The sequence below is a fragment of the Bos grunniens genome, chromosome 28, assembly GCF_055505025.1.
Source record: "Bos grunniens cultivar Pamir isolate PY7600 chromosome 28, Bosgru_T2T1.0, whole genome shotgun sequence".
NCBI classification, from domain to species: Eukaryota; Metazoa; Chordata; class Mammalia; order Artiodactyla; family Bovidae; genus Bos; species Bos grunniens.
The window spans coordinates 14053974-14077667 of record NC_141192.1 but is presented as its reverse complement, the minus strand read 5'-3'; the positions used below and the strand labels follow the sequence as shown (position 1 = coordinate 14077667).

Below are 23694 nucleotides of genomic sequence, written 5' to 3'. Positions count from 1 at the left end.
CTGAGCTCTGGACTTTTTTTTTTTTTTTAAACGGATTGAGGCCAATGCCATTGCCTCATTTGGATGGTTCTTAAACTTGAAAAGGAACTGAAAGGTTGAGGCTTGCATGCAGAGTCGAAACAGATGATTTGACGAAAGTAGTCCTGACAAACACCAGGGCTCTCCCGATTGTCAGAAACAGTCTGATGATGACATGTTCGAAGCTTCCCAGACTGGCTTGCGTTTTGGTAAATAGGAACAATCAGGGAAGACATAGTTATGCTGTGGAGAGATCTGAGATGTGGAGAGAACAAGTTAATTGTTCAGCTTCAACTGAGACCTTTCACTCAAGTCATTAATCACAGTGCACAGTCTGGAGCCTTGGCCCCACAGTTTAGGGCTTTAGGCTGCTCTCCCGCTCCAGACCAAGGCTCATTCCAGGTGCTGGCCATTTGCGTTTCCCTCCAACTGGGCTGATTTATGGACCCAGACATGTTTCCTGGTTTTTCCAAATTCTGTTCCATTACTTCGTAATAAAGGGGACATGTGATTTCTGGTTTTGTGCAGATCCTCAGTTTTAACATCCCTAGTACCAAAGATTTTTTCAATTAGTCTGTGGCCTGTCTTCTGTGACGGAGAGAGTAGAAATGTTGTTCTGTGTTTTGAGTATCAAAATGAAGACTTTTAGAGACTCTCTTGTTTCTTCCCTGCTTGGCTTGAGCTGAAGACACACAAGCCCTGCATGAGGCTTGTTCCTGCATTCAACATCTCAATGCAAATTAAGTCTTGGGAAACCTTAGTGACAATAGCTCACCATAGCAATTGGGATTGGCATTATCCCCATTCTGCCCCGACACATATGGTTCAGGGTATAATAGCAGGCCTTCCATACTGGGGCCAGGTCTCCGATGACAGAGTAAGCCAATATTGAAGACTTCGCAAGAGAACCTGAGTGTCAGAGGAGGACACTGTAATATTGAGGCTAAACAGGGCATTGCCGAGTGTTACCTGTTGGACTGAAAGATAAACCCAATCTAAGCTGATAAGAGGCAACAGATCCCTTGGGAGTTTTCCCAAGTGGCAGAAATGTGTTGCAAGAAAGTAATTGGAAATTGATATTTGACATATCTCTGGGTTGCTTTTTATTCCTGATGACACCAAAGGGTTTGGCTAAGAGTCAAGAGTGACTGACACGTGAAATCCTGCAGTCCACGACTGAAATACGACCTCTTCTTTGCTGAAAGTAAGCAGCTGCTTTTTGACCCTTTGTTTCCTAACTAGCACATCAACTGTAGAGACTTATGGGCTCAGCTTGGTGAAATGAACTATGAATATAGCCAATCCTGCCCTTCAATACTTCTCTGAAAGAAAGTCTTCACTGGCAGTGGAGAACTGTCCTTAAAATTCAAATCAATTTAATGGTCCTTTTTCAGAGTCTGCTATGGGTTCTGTATTGCATTGTGTGCCATGACGTACAAAATAAATACCAAATATGGCCTTTGCCCTTGAGGAACTTACAGGCTCCTGGGAAGGATGATGTGTTTATGAAACACATTTTCCATGCAAGATAAGATATCACACGTGGGCCAAAGTGACTGGAACCTGGAATAAGTACAACGGGGGGTCAGAAAAAGGAGAGTAGGCAGACTAGACTTGTCAGGGAAGACTTTATGGATGAGGTGGGACAAGGACATCGATATCCCAAACCCAGAACGCATCCTTATAGAAACTGCAGGGAACATAGAATCAGGTTGCTAAGAGATTGTGGAGCCCACTTGAAGTGAAAATAAATTTGTTCAATATGAGGATAGATAATTTAGTTCAATAAATATTTATTGAGTGCATGCTTTGTGACAACTGTATCTGATGAGGTAAGAGATGAATAATCCCTACACAGAACACAAGCGGGTAATTCTCAGATGCTACCTTCTCGTAATCGAGATTTTTAAAGTTATGCTGGCCTGTGTGATTCCAAAACTTGTGATTTTTACCACTTAACATTCCATCTTTCAGAAAGACCTTCCCATGCTTGCTTCAACAATACATATAGTAAAATTGGAATGACACAGAAAAGATTATCATGGCTTTTGCCCAAGGATGATGTGCAAATTCTTGAAGCATCCTATATTTTAAAAAAGTAGAAGATGAACTTACCCAAGATATCTTTGGGTTGAGGAGCTGAGTCTAATTTTTTTGTGTAGTGGAGGAATGACACATCCAACTTCATAAGCTGCTAACAGTGTAAAGAATTGCATGAATGCTGATTGTGACAGGAAGGGACACTGAGTTAGCATTTGAGTAGCCCCAAATTCCTGGGTTAGGGAGTATTTGGAGTAGCATTTGAAAAGTCTGAACCTGGCCCGAACTCATGATCATAAGCAGAGTCCAAGCTCTCTGAAGATCAAATTTTCTTGGAATTTCCATGATTCCCTTTGACAGCTTCTTTGGAAACCCAGTTAGAAGGGTCTTCCATTATGAGCATTTGAGATAGTGTTGCACTGGGCTCTTTGGCTCTCATGAAGTCTGATCTTGGCACTACCCAGATATAGTGGTAGAGTCACTGAAAATTCTGTCTGTAGTCTTCCTTGCAAAATGAGGAAATCTATTATTTGTTCCCTTAAGGTAGAGGCAATTGCAGATTGGCCTAGAAAGAAGAGAAGTCAGGATGACGGTGGTGGCAGTGGTGGTCGTCATAGACACGGTAATCATTATTCCAAATATCCACATAGTTTTGAATAATATAACCACAGAACACTAGTAAGCCCTGGAAAGAATCTAAGATATCAAGCATCGAGGCGCAGAGGTGTCAGGGTTTATTTAGCTAAGCAATGCCAGAGGAGAACTAGAAAATCTCCCTTTTTAGCTAGCAATCATTCTCATACCACAGTGAGACCCTGCTTTGTAACCCCTGCGTTTCTGCCACGCATGTGACTGCTCTGAAGCTCATTTAGATATCAAATTTAAATGGAATTCCCACAAAAACTTTTTTTTTTTTTTTTTTAATTTGGAGGGACTGGTGGAAGGAAAAACTAGAAGAAATTTGGAAACACTCTTGATTCCTGTCATTTTCCTTAGTATTCAGTCATTCTCTTCATCTGAGAGGCTCATTCTGGCCGCCCCCCCAGTATAGATACATAGATACACATGTGCTCACCCACTCATCTGTATGCATGCGTGTGTATTGATATGCATTCCTCTTCATCATCTGCAGTCATTTTACAAATAATGGCTTGTGTGTGTGTGTTTTATCATCTTATTTTTAAAATGAAAATGACAACTTCAAAATTCTTTGCAGAAATAGTTCTTTTATGGTGTAAAAAAAAAAAAAAAAATCCAGTATGTAGGCCAGGGTCATCTTTGGGTCACAAAATTCCATGAGGGAGTTGGCATTGGGAGGGGATAAGCGGTGACTTTGGAATTTCTGTCCCTCCGTTCTGGGCACATGCATCAAGTTGGTAACAAAGAAGTTAAGTTAGTGGAGAGCTAGTGAGTCCAATGAGAAAGATAGAACAAGGTTGAGAGTACAGAGTATGGGCAGGATGTAGAAGGAGACAGGGAGGTGGGGATGCCCTCCCCACCTCTTACAGCCTCTGTCTCGTCTGTGAGCTCATCACTGTGCTGGGGGTGGGGTTGAGAAGATAAAAGGAGCTGAGACTTTTGAGTTGAAACTTTTGCTCTTGAGGAAGCTGTCTTGCAAACTTTCTTCTTGAATAGAACCAAAGGGGTTTTGTAGAGTTAGGGACATCAGAGTGGGGCTCAGAGTACCGGGGATAGACTACTCAGAACCTGATCTAGGTCCTGAGTTTAAGGATGAGAAAGTACTACAGGCTTTCTATAAACCGGGGGAGCAAGGCAGGAGGATCAAAATCTGGCATAGGCTCTACTCGCCCCACCCTGGCTGTCGGTACGTCTACTCAGCAGGATGGCTTATTAGCAGTCATCCAAAGCGCTGTCTAGAGCAGCATTGCCCACAGATACGGAACTTTCAAGCTTCCTTCTATGTTGCTCAGGCCTGTGAGGAAAGCATCCTTAATGTTCTTTCCCTGGACTAGCTGAGCTTGGACAGTGAGGAAGCCCAGTGGCTCCCTGAGCAGACTGGCTGCAGAAACCACCCTCTGCGGTGGGCAGCAGAGAATCCGTTCTAATGAGGTGGATGAAACTGGAGCCTATTATACAGAGTGAAGTAAGCCAGAAGGAAAAACACCAATACAGTATACTAACGCATATATATGGAATTTAGAAAGATGGTAACAATAACCCAGTGTACGAGACAGCAAAAGAGACACTGATGTATAGAACAGTCTTATGGACTCTGTGGGAGAGGGAGAGGGTGGGAAGATTTGGGCGAATGACATTTGAACATGTAAAATATCATGTAAGAAACGAGATGCCAGTCCAGGTTCAATACACGATACTGGATGCTTGGGGCTAGTGCACTGGGACGACCCAGAGGGATGGTATGGGGAGGGAGGAGGGAGGAGGGTTCAGGATGGGGAACACATGTATACCTGTGGCGGATTCATTTTGACATTTGGCAAAACTAATACAATTATGTAAAGTTTAAAAATAAAATAAAATTAAAAAAAAAATGTAAGTGACCAGAGGGTCCTCTATTTCACACTTCTGAGGAGGTAGCCACAACACCTAGGGTGGGGAGACCCACATTTCCAGTTTCCCACCTCCATCTCCTGTAGGAAGGTTACAAGTAAGTCTGGCCTTAGTGCTCTGCTATTTCCCTGTCTGTAAACATGATATCATGATTATTGTACACATCCTGTGCTCGGTGTCCTGAGGTGTGAGACCTCAGTTGACTTTGAGAAACATAGAGGCCATTGTGGAAATAGGAAAGATGAGCACAATCACGCCATTATCTGAAGTGTGTGCAGAGCCTGCCTGACAACAGCTAGGGGACTTTGACAAATCAGGGACCACTGTCACATATGGAGAGGTGCTCCCACCTTTGCCTCAGTAGCTGTTTCTTCTTACTGAAGAGTGAGAACAGTGGGAGGCCTAAAGCAAGCTGGAAGCAAATCCCTAGACTTGGTTCATTTCATGACCACAGTGCTTGGTGGGATTATCAGTAAAAGCTCTGGCAGTCCTCATGGGAGAAACGCCAGATATAAAGCAACTGAATGTTCATTCACCTCTTTTAAGTTCTTTCAGAAATAACTTGATTTACAAAAGAATATGGAATCATCATTGTCAACCAAGATGTCATTGTCACTTTAGGATGTCCAGAAACAAAGGGATATTATATCCTTTGTTCTTAGAGCACTACAGATGCCAAATTATGCACAGGGTTCCCTCATGGCATTGAGTGTGTGCGAGCCTAGAGGCAACTGAACACTGATTTCAGAAAGAGATTGCCTCTGGTGGTGTTCTCACCTGAATATTTCCCTGGAAAAGTGGGAGGAAGCATGCCCCCCCAACCCTGCTGCATTCTGATGGAGCAGTAGGCAGCAAGGCAGAGAAGGGCTAGAAATGGTAGGGGGTTTGGGGTAAATTCTTCTCAGCCTGCATCTAAGGAGCTTGACAAGGGTACCAGTAAAGGGAATGAGAAATAATTCCAAACTTTTGGTTTTGCCGGCACATCAACATATACCAACAGGTGCTTGATTCAAAACATAAATGTTTGATTAATGCAGTATCAGGCATCTGGAACAGAGAACAGTGGAATTCGGGGCTTGAGTAGGACTTAAATGTCTTTCATTTTAACCACAGCAGTCTAGATGCACATAGTAGGCACTGGAAGTGTTTGTTGATTAGGTTTTCTTTGATTGGAATGACATGGTTGCTTGACTTTGGGTCCAGATGTTTGGCATCCAGCCAGAGTTGTGTGCTCTGCATCTGTCATCAACCTCCCACGGCAGAGGTGGTTGGCTGGGGCAGCACTCCCCCCATCCCCAGGCTGAGGCCTCATTCTGCCTCTTTCAGTTCCTGCACACTGGCTCGTGTGAGCATGGGCAACAGTGTGTTAGTTGCTTAGTTGTGTCCAACTCTTTGCGATCTCATGGACTGTGGCCTGCTAGGCTTTTCTGTCCTTGGAATTCTCCAGGCAAGAATACTGGAGTGGGTTGCCATTTTCTTCTCCAGGGGATCTTCCAAACCCAGGGATTGAACCTGGGTCTCCTGCACGGCATGCAGATTCTTGACAGTCTGAGCCACCAGGGAAGCCATGGGCCACAGAACATGCAGCAAATGACCTATGGAGCTGGCTAGCTGTAGAAGTTGTCCTCCACACCCTCATTCCCCTGAGTCATGCTGGTTGTATTTTATGAGAGAAACATTGGCATCTCAGCGAACAGACCATAGCAGTGCTGGTGATAAGGACTTGTGCAGTCAGGTATTCATCCATTCCATTGGTCATTGCAAAACTGCTGAGGACAGGTCCATGAGTTCCCAGCACTGACCAGGAAGCTGAGGAGGAAATATGAGAAGACCCGTGGAAGGGAAAGTAGACGTTTCACAGGTTAGTGGGGATGTAAGACCTTCATTAACTCCTAGGGAACAGTGACAGGATGGGTGGTTCCATTAGTGCTGATGGCATGGGCAGCAGAGGGGAAGGATGCCATATGGTAGAGTGGATACATATGCATTAGACCTGAGTCTGCATTTCATATCTGCCTTGCAACTCCAGCATGTGACTTTAAGCTCAGGCCTCAATTCCTTGTCTTGTAAACAAAGAGAATGTCCCAGGATATTCTTCAGATCCTTCTGTGACACTTTGATCAGAAATTTTGAGATCATTTTCCCATAATTTAAGGTTCCCCCAAACCTAGAACTTACTACTTTCATAGATAAACATAGACTTCTAATGCACTAAGGAACCTGGGATGAAAAGTAGTGAAGGAAGGTTTAGACTGTGCACTCATGTCCAACAGAGGATCAAATGGTCGGATGGCATCACCGACTCAATGGACATGAGTTTGGGCAAACTTTGGGAAATGGTGAAGGACAGGGAAGCCTGGCGTGCTTCAGTCCATGGGGTCACAAAGAGTTGGACACAACTGAGCAACTAAACAGCAACTACCGATGTCTTGGTTAAAAGACAGCAGCAGTTGTAGGTCTGGGAGGATACATTTTGGATAAAAATACAAAGGTTTGTTATGCTTGGGAATGGAGCTCTATTTCAAAGTAAGACAGTACCAAGTTTGATCTTTCTTCGTGGATAACATGCTTGGTTCAGTTATTTATCTCAGGACCAAGAGCATCTTGTTGCCCTTGAGTTGGTCCACAAACTGCCTTGGTTCACCATTGTTGGTATGGCAACCTTGTGAGCAGGTTCCGGAAGGCGTCTGCTGCCAGTGTTAAAGGTGGCACCCAGGAAACAGGGACTCTATTTTTGTGGGAAGTTGAGAAACGAGAGATAGGATAATCTGGATTTGAACCCAGGAAGTAGTGTAGGTACAAGTTATACTCCTGTCTAGCTGAAAGATAGATTCATTACCCAGGTGGTTTCCAGTCTCTTTTGACTCCATGGAGTGAGGTCAAGTGTGTTACCCATACAAAGGACAAACTGCAAAAGGCTTTAGAAACCTCTCACTTCTGTATAGTACTATATTGCTTCCTAAGAGGTTTATGAACCAACTTGATCATTCCCCACAATGATGCAGTAATGATATTCCTAAATGACAAGAGGAACTGAGGTCTGAGTATGTTGATAGGGTTAGCTGTTTCTCAAAGGACATTTGATGGATGCTGGAAAAAGTCCTACCCTGAAGCTGTTCAGAACCTTCTCTCCATGGCTGAATTTATTCTATAGTTTAAAATATACCTGATTCTGTGTACTTCTTTTTAAAATACAGGAGCTCCTGGGGAAGAAGTCATATCAAGCTTACTGTCACTTAAATTCAGTTCAGTTCAATCGCTCAGTCATGTCTGACTCTTTGTGACCCCATGAATTGCAGCATGCCAGGCCTCCCTGTGCATCACCAACTCCCGGAGTTCACCCAAACTCATGTCCATCAAGTCGGTGATGCCATCCAGCCATCTCATGCTCTGTTGTCCCCTTCTTCTCCTGCCCCCAATCCCTCCCAGCATCAGAGTCTTTTCCAATGAGTCAACTCTTCGCATGAGATGGCCAAAGTACTGGAGTTTCAGCTTTAGCATCATTCCTTCCAAAGAACACCCAGGGCTGATCTCCTTTAGAATGGACTGGTTGGATCTCCTTGCAGTCCAAGGGACTCTCAAGAGTCTTCTCCAGCACCATAGTTCAAAAGCATCAATTCTTCAGCACTCAGCCTTCTTCACAGTCCAACTCTCACATCCATACATGACCACAGGAAAAACTATAGCCTTGACTAGACGGACCTTTGTTGGCAAAGTAATGTCTCTGCTTTTGAATATGCTATCTAGGTTGGTCATAACTTTCCTTCCAAGGAGTAAGCATCTTTAATTTCATGGCTGCAGTCACCATCTGCAGTGATTTTGGAACCCCAAAAAATAAAGTCTGACACTGTTTCCACTGTTTCCCCATGTATTTGCCATGAAGTGATGGGACCAGATGCCATGATCTTCGTTTTCTGAATGTTGAGCTTTAAGCTAACTTCACTCTCCTCTTTCACTTTCATCAAGAGGCTTTTTAGTTCCTCTTCACTTTCTGCCATAAGGGTGGTGTCATCTGCATATCTGAGGTTATTGATATTTCTCCCGGCAGTCTTGATTCCAGCTTGTGCTTCTTCCAGCCCAGCGTTTCTCATGATGTACTCTGCTGCCGGGGTCCAGCCCCGGCTGATCCAGAGTATTCGAAGGGGAGACGGCTTCGGCGACTATTTAAATATTCATCAAAGATATAAAGAGTAATAGAATGAGGATAGCTCAGTAGGAAAATTCAGTGGAGAAAAGAGGCTGAGTAGCTTGGTTTACGCGGGAGACCAATAAAACTTCAAGACAAGAAGCTTGCACCACTTACATAGGCCGCAGGCATCCTTCCGTTCTCCAGAAGGAGAGGAGACTCTGAGGCCTCCCTGGTCGGATCTTAGAAGCCCAGGCATAATTAGTAAGCATGGTGGGTTCCGTGCTCCAGATGGAGACTCAGCCAGAGTGAGAGAGAGAGCGACATGGGGAGACCAGTATTTCGAGGAACTGATCCCAATTCTTTATTTTCCAGAGTCTGTTTTTATACACTGAGATGTTATACAAAAGTCACGTGGGGACAGCAGTCCTGACTTTTATTAAAGTCAGGTGCTTCACACAAATGTATACAGAGGTCTTAGGGGTGTTACATCATCTTCTGGTCAGGGGGGCCTGCTGACAATTTACGACCCTCTCCTTGTGACAGTGGTCAGTCAACCAGAGCACTTTTTTCTCCAAGGGTGATTATTCTTAAAACAGATGCCACCCACATAAAGTTACATTCCTATAGGGTGAGGGTGTAGTGGGTTTTAGTTAAGGAAAGAATTTACTTAGCCTAAGGTCTAATGTGATTTATATCAAAGGTTAATACTTATTTCTTCTATATATTCATTAATGTGTGTAAGGGCAGGGGATGTGGAGTCTAAGCAACAAACATTGGCCTAACAAATGAAAAACCCTTCACCAATACAATTTCTAATCAGCCCACTATACTTATACTAATGGTTTTCTAACTTTTCTAAGGAACCTGTTTTTAGAAGGTTTAAAGCATCTCGTGCCTCTCACGGTTGGGAGGCTGTGAGCAATCACATGTGGCCAGACAAGCCTGTCAGGCAGGCTAGAGAACCTTCAGAGGAGTTTGTAGGTTGAAACACTCCTGTCACGCCCAGGAATTATTATTAACTGGAGCTCTAAGTTAACTCCTTCTCCGAAAGAGGTGGTGGGGGACAGCCCCCCGTAAAGTCAGAGGTGTAGGGGAGAGCACAAAGTAGTAAAGTAGGCAGGCTCTGGTTATGGGGGTAGACGCTCGAGAATTTCCAGGGGGACTCCTGAGGCTCGATCCCGCCTTTGTGTATGTCGAGCCTCCTTCCTCATGACCTTTGTCATGGGCGGAGTGCCTCACGCCGGCTCCCAACACTCTGCATAGAAGTTAAATAAGCAGGGTGACAATATACAGCCTTGACGTACTCCTTTTCCTATTTGGAACCAGTCTGCTGTTCCATGTCCAGTTCTAACTGTTGCTTCCTGGCCTGCATATAGGTTTCTCAAGAGGCAGGTCTTCCCATCTCTTTCAGAATTTTCCACAGTTTATTGTGATCCACACAGTCAAAGGCTTTGGCATAGTCAATGAAACAGAAATAGATGTTTTTCTGGAACTCTCTTGTTTTTTTGATGATCCACCGGATGTTGACAATTTGATCTCTGGTTCCTCTGCCTTTTCTAAAACCAACTTGAACATCTGGAAGTCCATGGTTCAAGTATTCCTGTCACTTAAGTAGTTGCCTGAAAAAAAAAAAAATTTTTTTTTTTAACAATCATTTTCATCTGACATAGCTGAGCACAGAATACTAGATTGTCCAATTTAGGTTAAGTGCAAGAGGATCGGGATAGATTTGGGTTTAGGGAGTTTGTTTGGAGCAACCATCCTGAAGCGGGCATAATAGTGAGTGCCTTGGGACTCCAGTTGTGAATGAGGGGAGTCCCTAAGTAGGGAATAGTGATGCAAGGTGTGAATCAAGGGAGATATTGAAATCAGAGTAACTCTTCGTATTTCGGGCTTTGGTTAGTCTCTCTGTGTTGGACCCATCCCTAGCGAGCAGGGTGGGATTGTGACGGATGGGGTCAAACCCATCTGCAATTACTGGCCAAATACCTGGCTGTGGGCATTGGTCCATTTCATACGCTCTCGTATTCTGCTAACTACTTAAGGCAGAAAAAAATCATTCCCGTTTGACTCCAATATGTGCCAGTTGAAACTGAAATCTTCATACTGAGCAAATGTACCAGAGAACACTCTATAAACTTAATGAGGGAGATGAAGAGATATGTGCCAGAAACCTAGAAAATTTAACACTGATGAGGTTATGACTATTATATGTTTAGTTAAATTGTTGACACTGACAGGACGTGGCTGAGGAAATCTGCCATCCGTTTTCTTCTTGTATCAGTGATAATGGTTCCTTGGTGTGCTCTTCCCAGTTAACAAAAATACTCCTCCAAAGTTAAATGCAGGGAGAAGTGACATAAGAAATACTTTTATTACCTCTGCTCTTCTGGGAGTTCCCTCCAGGCACATTATTTAAAGCAGGACTTCTTCCGACTGGCACATGAGTTTGGAGGGAAGGACTTACAGGTTCAGAGGTGAATGTAGAGGGTCCTGAGAGGTGGGAGCCTCCTAACCCTGTGCATGCATATGTGCCCTGGCAAACCCATCTAGCAGAGTGCTGTGCTCATCTTCCCCAAATCCCTCTTCTACCTTTCACATTTTCCCTCCCCTCAAAAACAGAGAAAGGTTCTCCTTTGCCTAGTGAATAAAATCTCAACCTCTTTAAGTGGCAGTGAAGGCATAAATGTGATCACAATTTTTGTAAGCTGCAAGATCAGATCAGATCAGTAAGCTGCAAAGTGCTGTATAAATATTAACTATTTGAAGAGGAATCAGGGAGTGGTAGAAAAAAGTATTGAATCTGGAGTCGGGACACTTTGGTTTGAGTCTTATGCTAGTTGGGTGACCTTGGACAGGTCACTTAAACTCTCTGAAGCTCAGTTCCTTTATAAGACAAGATAATTGTGATAGTTAAATTAATTGAAAGTGACATAGTAATTAGCAAAGAATGGACACTCAATACCTATTAATGAAGACATGGTAACTGAAGGCAATTTAGTCCAACTCTTGAGAACACTGGCTGTGGAGACGTGAATTATTTATTTTCCTGTGTCTCTTTTTCCCTGCCTATAAAATGGGGATAAGATGGAAGAGTTAAATGAATTAATACATACCTGGATCTTTCAACAGTGCCTGGGCCATAGTAGTCCTTCTGTAAGTAATGAGGCTCCTATTACTGCTGTGGTTACTTTTATTACTCAAGGACCTGTTCTGGCCTTATCTTTCCAGCTTTATTTGTTTTTCAGTAGAGAGAGAGCTTCTCCACCAGGTCATAACATCCTTAGGATGGAGACTAATTCTTACCTTTAACTGGTGTGGAATTTACTCAGTGCCTGAAAAATACTCAATCATTTTGTTGTTTAAAAAAAAACATACAAATATATGCTTGCTATGTCTACACAGCATTGCATTGGAGGTTTTAGTTGGTGCAACAAGGCAAGAAAACAAGAAAGAAAAAAAAAAAAAGCCTAGACTGGAAAGAAACAAAGCTCTCTTCATTCACAGATGATCATGTAATAGAATCTGTAAAAAGCTACCAGAAGTAATAAGTGAATTTAGCAAGGTTGGAGGATATAAGATCAATATAAGAATCAATTTGTTTTTAGTTGCTTATCCTTAGGATTGTCACAACTAGACCAATTACCTGCAACACAGAATGAGTAGGGGGTAGTGATGGTAAATAAAATTGGAAAGGCAGGTTGAGACTCAGTTTGATGACATAAATTAATTTGGAATGCTTTTGCTCAAGCTTTTTGTCCATCTGTCCCCTCCCTTCCTTCCTACCTTTTCTTTCTTTCCTCTTTCCTTTGTTTTTTTCCCCCCTTTCCCCTTTTCTCTTCCTCATTAGTTTGTTGACATAAACAACCTGTCTCCGTGAAAAAAAATGTAGAATTTTGTTTCTTAAAAACAAAGTTGTTTTTTTTTTGTTGTTGTTCCCTTGGATTAAATTAACAAAATGAGCAAATAACAAAAAACAATACACAAGAAATTGCTTTAAACTTTTGGGGATCATTCTGTGAAAAAAGTTACCAAAGACAGAGACGTAATATTAGTCCATGGACCCTGGAGCTGCAGGTATCCGGATTCAAGTTCTTTCTCTTAACAAGATCTGTGACTTTGGCAAGATCCCATCAGCTTTTTGAGGCTCAGTTAGCTTGTTTTTAAAAAGGAATAATGGTTACATGACCTCTTTCTTTACAGGGTTCTCGATAGCTCACTTCAACAACACTTTTTGAGTTCCTAAGAATTGGACCATGACATGGAGATAGAGAGTCTTTCCCTTTTTAAGGAACATTTAGTGATGATATGTGTGAAAATAACTTCAATGTCATGAAATAGGCTGTTAAAGTTGTATAAGGAGAAACATGGGAGGTGCAGAGAAGGGGTTAATTAGCTGTGCCTGTGGAATAGGGGACCGTTTTGCTGCCTTGATATCTACACCCAACCTCAAAGTTTAAATGGAATTTTTAACAGTTAGAGAAAGGGGCAACTTCAGTACAAATATAATCTTATATTTGTTTAGCACTTTATTCTTTTGCTTGACACAAATTACAGTGGTGTAAAAACTATAATTTAAAACTATAAGGGATTATTATTTGTATTCCAGGGGCAGTTATTATTACTTTAAATTATTCTTTGGTAAAGCTGGGGAAATTTCGACCTTAAATTGCAGCAACTTAACCAAATTTGTTTACATAAAAATTCCCAGGGAATTTTTCCATGTTGGAGGAACCAGAAGTCTTAAGAACTTAGCTCCTACTGAGACAAAGGCAAGAGTAGAGTGACACAGATTAGGAGAAGGCCACTGAAAAGAAGAAAAGAGGATGTTAATTAAGTCTTTGCAAAATGATGGCCCATTTTATAATTATGGCACAAATAGCTAAGTAAAACTATAAAAATATAGAAACCTAGATGTTTCAACATTGGTACAACATTAACCCAAAGTGCTCAATCTTTGTGAAATGTTGCAACCTGAGAATTTTCCCTTGGCAATCCTGATAAATCATGTGGCACTGCCCCTAGGAGAGAATTGGGGTCACAGCCCTGGGTTAAATTTCTCAGTTCTACAGATCCTTGCCTTGGTCCAACATGCCATCTATGCAATGTTGAATGTTTGACAAAATACTGAAGATTATTTGGAAATATAGATAGAAACCGTATTTGGAGGTTTGCAGAAGAGTGGGAAGTGGAGCCAAGAATGTACCTATAATTTAGGGAACAACAATGAGGTCTCATAAAAATAAATAACCATGATGTTAAATAGACTACAGATCATTTGCACCTCGAGGCTTCTCTTAGATTTTGTGCCAGTTGAAAAAAGAAAAGAGAAAAAGTGATAATTGGCCTTGCGCTTTGTGCCAGAAGACACAACATTTTAAGTAATCAAGAGTCGGACACGACTAAGCAACTAAACTGAATCAAAAAGAATCCCTCCCCAATTATTAATATTTAAAGGAAGAAAAACAAAATACATCAAGCTATCTCGAGTAACCATCCTGGATTTGGAAAAAGACTTTAAGGAACTCTGCCTGGAGTCATACTGTTTTATACTGCTCTTGACTTTACTTGAAAGCTGATGTTGCTATCTAGAAAACCTAACAGGTTTAAGTATTTCGGTTTTATTCACTGAGAAGTCATTTCCAGTCACATTGGAGAAATGGATTCTAGTGTTTGCCAGTAACCACTCCTCCTGTGCTTTAGAGAAAGTAGCGTGTGTGTTGGGAAAAGCACTGAACAGAAGTCTGATGACAAGAGTTCTACAACTTGCGTCTGCTAGTGCTTGAGTTTTAGACTTTAGATAAGTCAAGTCACAGATGTGATCCTCAGTTCTTCCCCCTGTAAAACAGGACCAGTCATACCTACGCAGCTACCTTGTAGAGTTGTGAGTGTCAGTTGAGAAGTTGGACATGGAAATATCATGCAAATGCAAGCGAGTGTGGGTTGCTACTCCTTGCAGTGGGCCTCTGAGACACAGAATGACAGGATTGGCCTCAGGGACTATATATGAAGCCATTGGTACTTTAAAAAAATATTTTATTGGAGGATAATTACAATATTGTGATGGTTTTTCCCATACATCAGCATGAATCGGCCACGGGTATACATGTGTTCCCTCTGTCCTAAACTCCCCTCCCACCTCCCTCCCCACCCTATCCCTCTGAGTCATCACAGAGCACCAACTTTGGGTGCCCTGCTTCAGGCATCAGACTTGCACTGGTTATCTATTTTACATATGGTAATGTATATGTTTGGTACTTTTACCAAGAATGTTGGCTTAGTTTAGTGGTATATGCCAGGGTCCAGTACAGCTTTGTTATTTTTCTTAGACCCGCCCCCGTGTATTCACTCTGTAGGACTAGACCTTCCTCTGCCTCTGAATAAAATCCCAGTTGGTGCCCCAAACTTGCAGCTCACTCTTGGAAAACAAGTCCTCTGTTTGCTGAGTCTTGAAATATTCTGGATCCAGTTATAAATGTCCCAGTCTCGGGTAAGACTGTGAAATCCATCCACAGATATCGTCTCTTCTGTGCACTGAGGGACGTCTTCTTTCTGTATTCTCTCATCTTCTTCTCGTTCCCACTCCCCAGGTAGGTTCAGTGAAGAAAGGGAAGAGGAGGAAGAGGCAGGAGGAGGCGGCAGGAGCAGACTTGCCGCCTGTCTGCCCTGCTTTGCTCTTCCAGGGACAGATGCGTAGTCTGGCCCTTCTCCTTAGGCTGTTTCATGAACAGCTGGAGTCCTCTCACTTGATGGTAATAAACACAGTCTCCTAAGGCTGTTCACTTGTTATTCCTCTTTCAAATCCTGGACATCTGGGAACCTCGCTCTTTTGAGATTTCTGTACCTCCAGCAGGGCAGGATCCAGGGTTAATGCAGGGAGCTTTTTCTTACACTTGGCCCTAATCTCCTCCATGGAAATATAGATCTTTGACTTACTAATAGTGGGAAATGGCTACATCCTCCAAACAGACCTCTTTTATTGAGCCATCTAGAAAGCAACCTCAGCCATAGTCTTTTTTTCACGTGTTAAATTTTTTAGACGTAAGTCATATGTCAGTTCATTCTTATCCTGAAAATGCAGGAGACACATATCAAGGTGTCCAAGTGATCCACTGGATCTCCTCTGATTTGCTTGAGATGACAGAAGTCTCCCTAAGCCTTATCCATGGAGGTGAAGCATTACAAGCAAACCTGAAAATTCTCTTTAAAGAAACCTCCACTTTGCACTTCCAGACTGTTCTCCTGCACCATCCAATATCTTTTCTTGGTAATGTAGAGAGAGAAAATCAGCTAAGTGCTGCAAACCTAATTCTTAGATACCTCCATTGTAGGTCCTGCCTAGGTGTTCTGGTTCCCCATCTTAGATGTGGGTCTGGTTGGTTTCTATTGTCTTGAGGCTTTAGTTGAACTTAAATGGAATCACATTGTAACATTTTACTCTATTTATATCCATGCATCCCAAACTGTGGGCTTCCCAGGTAGCACTAGTGGTAAAGAACCCACCTGCCAATGCAGGAGACATAAGAGATGCAGGTTCAATCCCTGGGTCAGGAAGATCCCCTGGAGGAGGGCATGGCAAGCCACTCCAGTATTCTTACTTGGGAAATCCTAAGGACGGAGGAGCCTGGTGGGCTATAGTCCATAGCGTCACAGAGAGTCAGACATGACTGAAGCACCTTAGCATGCCTGCACACATCCCAAAGTGTAGTTTGAAGAACACTGCTTCAGAGAAGTGTTTCAAGATTTGTAAAGTTCTTGATTAAAAATCTCGGGAAACAAATGTAAGATTTTCAGCTATTAAGGTGCTTATTGCACATAAACCTATTAAATAATAATTAAACCTATTAAATAAATTAAAAAATTAAGCCTATTAAATAATATGTGGAATCTCTAATTTGGCACCCAGTTTTAGTTCCAGTGTTCTTCAGATATATTTATCTGTACAGCTGATTAATACAGTGTCTCTTTGCTTATGTTTTGGGCAGTGCTGCTCCAGATACAACTTAAGAGTCTTTTCTGATTAGTTGAGGCTTCCACTGGGCATAGCTAAGTATATTCATACATTCCTCTAAAGTTTCCCTACTAAAAGTAACGGGCTTATGTTCATGTGAATATATATTCTGAAAAGAGTCAAATAGTATTAGCTGTGTAGAGAAAGAAAAGAGGTACTTGTTGCCCTGTTTATGAAAGACAGCAAATATTTTAAAAATTAGATAGTACAGATAATACATTAGACTAGGGATTTAGACTATTCGAGTATTTGATTTAGACTTTCAGAGTATAGCTTTGAATTGTAAAGGCAAGTTCAGTTCAGTTCAGTTCATTTGTGTCTGACTCTTTGCATGGACTGCAGCATGCTAGGCTTCCCCGTCCATCGCCAACTCCCAGAGCTTGCTCAAACTCATGTCCATCGAGTCAGTGATGCCATCCAACCATCACATCCTCTGTCATCCCCTTCTCTTCCTGGCTTCAATCTTCGCCAGCATCAGGGTCTTTTCTAATGTGTCAGTTCTTCACATCAGGTGGCCAAAGTATTGGAGCTTCAGCTTCAGCGTCAGTCCTTTCAATAAATATTCAGGACTGATTTCCTTTAGGATGGACTGGTTGGATCTCCTTGCAGTCCAAGGGACTCTCAAGAGTCTTCCCCAACACCACAATTTGAAAGCCTCAGTTCTTTGGCTTTCAACTTTCCTTATAGTCCAACTCTCACATCCATACATGACCACTGGAAAAAGCATAGCTTTGATTAGACAGACCTTTGTTGGCAAAGTAATGTCTCTGCTTTTCAATATGCTATCTAGGTTGGTCACAGCTTTTCTTCCAAGGAGGAAGCATCTTTTAATTTCATGGCTGCAGTCACCATCTGTAATGATTTTGGAACCCCCCAAAAATAAAGTCTGTCACTGTTTCCATTGTTTCCCCATCTATTTGCCATGAAGTGATGGGACTGGATGACACCATCTTAGTTTTTTGAATGTTGAGTTTTAAGCCAGCTTTTTCACTCTCCTCTTTCACTTTTATCAACTCTTTAGTTCTTCTTTGCTTTCTGCCATAAGGGTGGTATCATTTGTGTATCTGAGGTTATTGATAGTTCTCTGAGCAACTTGATTTCAGCTTCTGCTTCATCCAGTCTAGCATTTCATATGATGTACTCTGCATATAAGTTAAATAAGCAGGGTGACAATGTACAGCCTTGACATACTCCTTTCCCAATTTGGAACCAGTCTGTTGTTCCATGTCCAGTTCTACCTGTTGCTTCTTGACCTGCATACAGATTTCTCAGGAGGCAGGTCAGGTGGTCTAGTATTCCCATCTCTTTAAGGGTTTTCCACAGTTTGTTGTGATCCACACAGTCAAAGGTTTTGGTGTAGTCAATAAAGCAGAAGTAGATGTTTTTCTGGAACTTTCTTGCTTTTTCAGTGACCCAGTGGATGTTGGTGATTTGATCTCTGGTTCCACTGGCTTTTCTAAATACAGCTTGAACACCTGGAAGTTCTCAGTTCACATACTGTTGAAGCTTAGACTTGGAGAATTTTGAGCATTACTTTGCTAGTGTGTGAGATGAGTGCAATTGTGTGGTATTTTGAACATTCTTTGGCATTACCTTTCTTCCTTTCTTTGGGATTGGAATGAAAACTGACCTTTTCCAGTCCTGTGGCCACTCATATTTGCTGACATATTGAGTGCAGCACTTTCACAGCTTCATCTTTTAGGATTTGAAGTAGCTCAACTGGAATTCCATCACCTCCATTAGCTTTGTTCTTAGAGATGCTTCCTAAGGCCCACTTGACTTGCGTTCCAGGCTGTCTGACTCTAGGTGAGTGATCACACCATCTTGGTTTTCTGTGTCATAAAGATCTGTTTTGTATAGTTCTTCTGTGTATTCTTGCCAACTCTTCTTAATCTCTTGAGCTTCTGTTAGGTCCATACCATTTCTGTCCTTTATTGTGCTCATCTTTGCATGAAATGTTCCTTGGTATCTCTAATTTTCTTGAATAGATTTCTAGGCATTCCCATTCTATTGTTTTCCTCTATTTCTTTGTATTGCTCACTGAGGAAGGCTTTCTTATCTCTCCTTGCTATTCTTTGGAACTAAGCATTCAGATGGATAACAGTGACTTATTTTCAGAGTTTTTATTAAACAGGAAACTAATATAAATAAGAGGCGCTAGAGAATAGGGAGAGCCCCCAGGGTCTTAATAATTTAACACTCTCCAAAAGCACAAGTCACAGGGCAGGGCAGGGGCCAGCGGAATGGTGGGCTGGTCCATAGTTTGTTCCTTCTACATATTTTCTCCTACAGCCATCAGTTGTATAGGTTTTGAGTCACCTTAAATGTCTTTACCTTTGCACAATTGGTCAGTTTTATACTGTTTTCAGATAGGCATCTTCTTCTTTATTCAACTCACTTTTGAATGTGGGTCATAACTTCCAAGATGCATTTCAAATAAATAGCCTGTTCCATCTATTAATACATTGTGTCTTTAGAAGATGATTGGTTTGATGATTCTTTTTGTTGTAAACTTTGCTAGTATTTGTACTGAATGGTATCACCGTCCTACAAGCCTGAACTGTCCTGGACCGCCTGCTGCTGTCATGATGTTAGCCCTGAAACTCCTGCATCCTGGGAATCCTGTCCCTGGGATACGAAACATCTTGGGCTTTGATGATGAATGCCAAAGGTTGGTGTAAAAGTTTAAAATCCATATGGCAGCCTCAAAGGATAGTCACGGGAAGCAAAGCTGTTTTTCGCTTGAAGAAGGTATAGCATAGATTATCTGCCTTCTGGAGTTGCTGTCACTGTTTTCCTGCTTTGTGTTATAACCATGATTTGAAGTTCACACTGATGAATCATCCACTGTTGTTTCATTCCAACTGATGCAACTTAAGCGTACTTCTTCACTACATTGTGATTGCAAGCATTAACCATCCATCTATTTGACTTTGTCTGTGGAATGTGTAGCTTAAATATTGTGCTTTGTATCAAGATGGCATTAATTTTTTACATGTAACTATTGTGAACATATTTTCTAAGAATTCAGATCACAAAGATGAAGATGATTCAAGCACCAATACTAGTATGACCTAGACATCTCAAAGAAGGTTCAGTTCAGTTCAATTCAGTCACTCAGTCATGTCTGACTCTCTGCGAGCCCATGAATCGCAGCACGCCAGGCCTCCTTGTCCATCACCAACTCCCGGAGTTGATTCAGACCCACGTCCATCGAGTCAGTGATACCATCCAGCCATGTCATCTTCTGTCGTCCCCTTCTCCTCCTGCTCCCAATCCCTCCCAACATCAGAGTTTTTTCCAATAAGTCAACTCTTCGCATGAGGTGGCCAAAGTACTGGAGTGTCAGCTTTAGCATGATTCCTTCCAAAGAAATCCCAGGGCTGATCTCCTTCAGAATGGACTGGTTGGATCTCCTTGCAGTCCAAGGGACTCTCAAGAGTCTTCTCCAACACCACAGTTCAGAAGCATCAATTCTTTGGTGCTCAGCTTTCTTCACAGTCCAACTCTCACATCCATACATGACCACAGGAAAAACCATAGCCTTGACTAGACGAACCTTTGTTGGCAAAGTAATGTCTCTGCTTTTGAATATGCTATCTAGGTTGGTCATAACTTTCCTTCCAAGGAGTAAGCGTCTTTTAATTTCATGGCTGCAGTCACCACCTGCAGTGATTTTGGAGCCCCCCAAAATAAAGTCTGACACTGTTTCCACTGTTTCCCCATCTATTTCCCATGAAGTGATGGGACTGGATGCCATGATCTTTGTTTTCTGAATGTTGAGCTTTAAGCCAACTTTTTCACTCTCCACTTTCACTTTCATGGATCTTATTTTAATTAAAGATGAAAAGACTCATGCCACTTAATTGGGCTGATAAATAATCAGAGTATTTTGCATGCTATGTAGATATCATTTTTAAAAATTAAAAAGAATTTGGAATTGGACATGGAGAAGATGCAGGGGCACATAAGAAAATTGAATCTCAGTTTTGGGATGAGACATACAAGTACTTCTAAATCAGTCAAAGCTTTTTCATCTTCCAAGAAAGGTACCAACATTTAGCAGAAAATAGGCCCCACTGAGTTATCCTGGGTATGTTGCACATACAAGCTGCATTATCATATTATTCTCATGATTGCTCTATGAAACTGATTAAAGTTGTATTTTCTGATGCATACTTTGTGGTTTAAATGTCCTATGGATTAACAAAAGGGGACATTTGGAATACCAAATATGTTGACCCTCTAGAGAGTAGAGCTGTTTTTTCAAATCTGTTGAATAACCATGCTTTCTGCAGTAGATCAAGTGGCCCCTCAAATCACAGCAACAAGATAATTTTCCCTCCGATTCTTGAGTATTTGGACTTGAAAAATCAAATTTCAGATGATCTTCTTAATTTTGGTGAAGATTTTAATGAAACTGCAGAAAACATAAAAGATTGTTATCTTATCTAAATGCAAGTTATACTTCACTCTATACTCACTGCATATTGGCAGATAATGCAAATGTAAATATTGTTAAATGCCATTTACTTTTGAAGTTTTTCAGTTCAGTTTAGTGACTCAGTCGTATCCGCATCTTTGTGATGCCATGGATACAGCACACCAGGCTATCCTCTCTATCACCATCTCCTGGAGTTTGCTTAAACTCACATCCATCAACTCGGTGATGCCATCCAACCATCTCATCCTCTGTCATCCCCTTCTCCTCCTGCCCTCAACTTTCCCAGCATCATGATCTCACCAGCTAAATATCCTGTCCACCCTGTTTATAAGACTGCTCAAATGGGAATACTATGCTTCCCTGTGATTTTGAATCCTTCATAATGAGAAATTTAGGTCACTTTCAGCTTCCTCAAAGCAAGCCAAAGCACTTGAAATATTTGAGTTAATAGAAATGGAGACAACTTTTTTAGATATGTGTCTACAAAATGGCTATAATTATTGATACCCACAGAAAAGATGTTAAAATGTTGCCTTGCTCTAACTCATATTTTCAGAGTATGAGGTGAGAAGAATGTTTCACTAATTTGGAATCCTTTAAGGATAAGCATGGAGAAAAGGATTACAGTAAAACAGAAATTTATAGGGTGTTTCTGCTCTTTGATAATCTATGAAGAGGTCACAAGGAGCCTAGAAAAGAATTATCTGTGTTGTCTGATGTTATGTATAGTATAGAGAAAAATGCGTACAAAGGAAAAACCTCAGTTTGGGAAAATAAGGCTGCTTCTAAACAACCAAAAATGAATCAAGTGAACAGCCGATTCAAACACATCTTTCTCAATTTCTTTATTAAAACTATAACTTACTTGGAATCCAACTGCAATTTCACCAGTTTGAATTATCTCTGTGCCTTAAAACTATTTCCCCCTAGAAAAAGACATTTACTTATTATGGCATCTAATTTGCTTCCTAATGTTTTATAAACAATGGACATGGACCATCTCTATGATAAATGATCATGTAACTATCTGGTTGACAAATTGCTGATCTATCAAAATAAGCATGTAGATACAAGGTGGAGGAACAGTTTTGGAGAGCAGAAAATGAATTCCTATAAGTCTTAAGATCCTGTGCTTGCTAGTAAGTAAACTCTGAAGTGTTCCTTGCTGAAGCACTTTCACTGACATGGTGTTGAGTTTGATGTCTCCACGTTGGACTGACACTAGAACACTAAATTGTAGGCTTGATAAGAGCAGAGTCACAAGTCAAAGAGAATTTTACATTTGACTATATTCAGTCACCACTACATGAAGGAGAAGAAGGTATCCCAAATGCTACAGGCAGTTCAGAGAAGTATTATTTGAAAAGGGAATAGTAGAAGTAAAAATATCCTATTATATCATATTAAAAAATATATCATTGTTATTTTTTATTAAATATAGATAATATGTTTATATTTTCATTCTCCCTTTAAAAAGTAATATATTTACATATTTTAAGACTATAGAATAATATGATAAGGTAGTAAAATTTAAATATCAAATAAAGAGTTTAAAAGTTAAAATAAATTGCTGTATCAGAGGACAAGAAACATTATAAAAATATTGTTAAAATTTTCCCACGTATATGTTTAGTTAGTCTTATGATTAATTATTGTTAACTGCCACTATTAACTAGTCCTCCTTTTTGGTTAAATTATAGGATTTGGGTCGATGAAAGGTAAATAATATAGAATAATATGTGATTTCAAATACAAATGAATTCTTCATATTTTTATGTTAAAGTAATCACTTCATGGCAAATAGGGAAGTAAAAGCAGTGACAGATTTTGGGCTCCAAAATCCCTGCAGACAATGACTGCAGCCATGGAATTAAAAGACACTTGCTCCTTTGAAGAAAAGCTATGACAAACCTAAAGAGCATATTAAAACACAGAGACATCACTTTGCCAACAAAGGTCCGTCTAGTCAAAGCTAAGGTTTTTCCAGCAGTCATGTATGGATGTGAGAGTTGGACCATAAAGAAAGCTGAGAGCCAAAGAGGTGATGCTTTCAAACTGTGGTGTTGGGGAAGACTCTTGAGGGTCCTTTGGACTGTAAGGAGATCAAGCCTGTCAATCCTAAAGAAAATCAACTCTGAATATTGATTAGAAAAGTATCCAATACCTTGGTCCACTGATGCAAAGAGCCAACACATTGGAAAACACACTCGTGCTGGGAGATACTGAAAGCAAAAGGAGAAGGGGGCGGCAGAGGATGAGATGATTAAATAATATCACGAACTCAGTGGGTATGAATTTGAGCAAACTCTGGGAGATAGTGGAAGAAAGAGGAGCCTGGCATGCTATAGTCTATGGTGTCACAAAGAGTCAGACATGAATTAGCGACTGAGCAACAGCAGCAACTATACATGTGTTTAATGACTTTGTTATGGATTATTCTGAGGGCAGGTTCTGGTATAGATGCACCCTCAGTTGGTTCTCAAAAAACTTAGTCATCCTACTCGTAACCAGTGTGCCTTTTAT

The 23694-nt window shown here is 41.2% G+C and overlaps 1 protein-coding gene and 1 non-coding gene across 4 annotated transcripts in view; both read left to right on the top strand.

The window, feature by feature from the left end:
• The window catches only part of LRMDA (leucine rich melanocyte differentiation associated), a 1316517-nt gene that overhangs the window by 948369 nt on the left and 344454 nt on the right, over window positions 1–23694 (top strand). The window lies entirely within an intron of this gene.
• LOC147342868 (U6 spliceosomal RNA) lies at window positions 2007–2111 on the top strand. Its single transcript, XR_015157249.1, has one exon. It is a non-coding gene; the product is annotated as a U6 spliceosomal RNA (small nuclear RNA).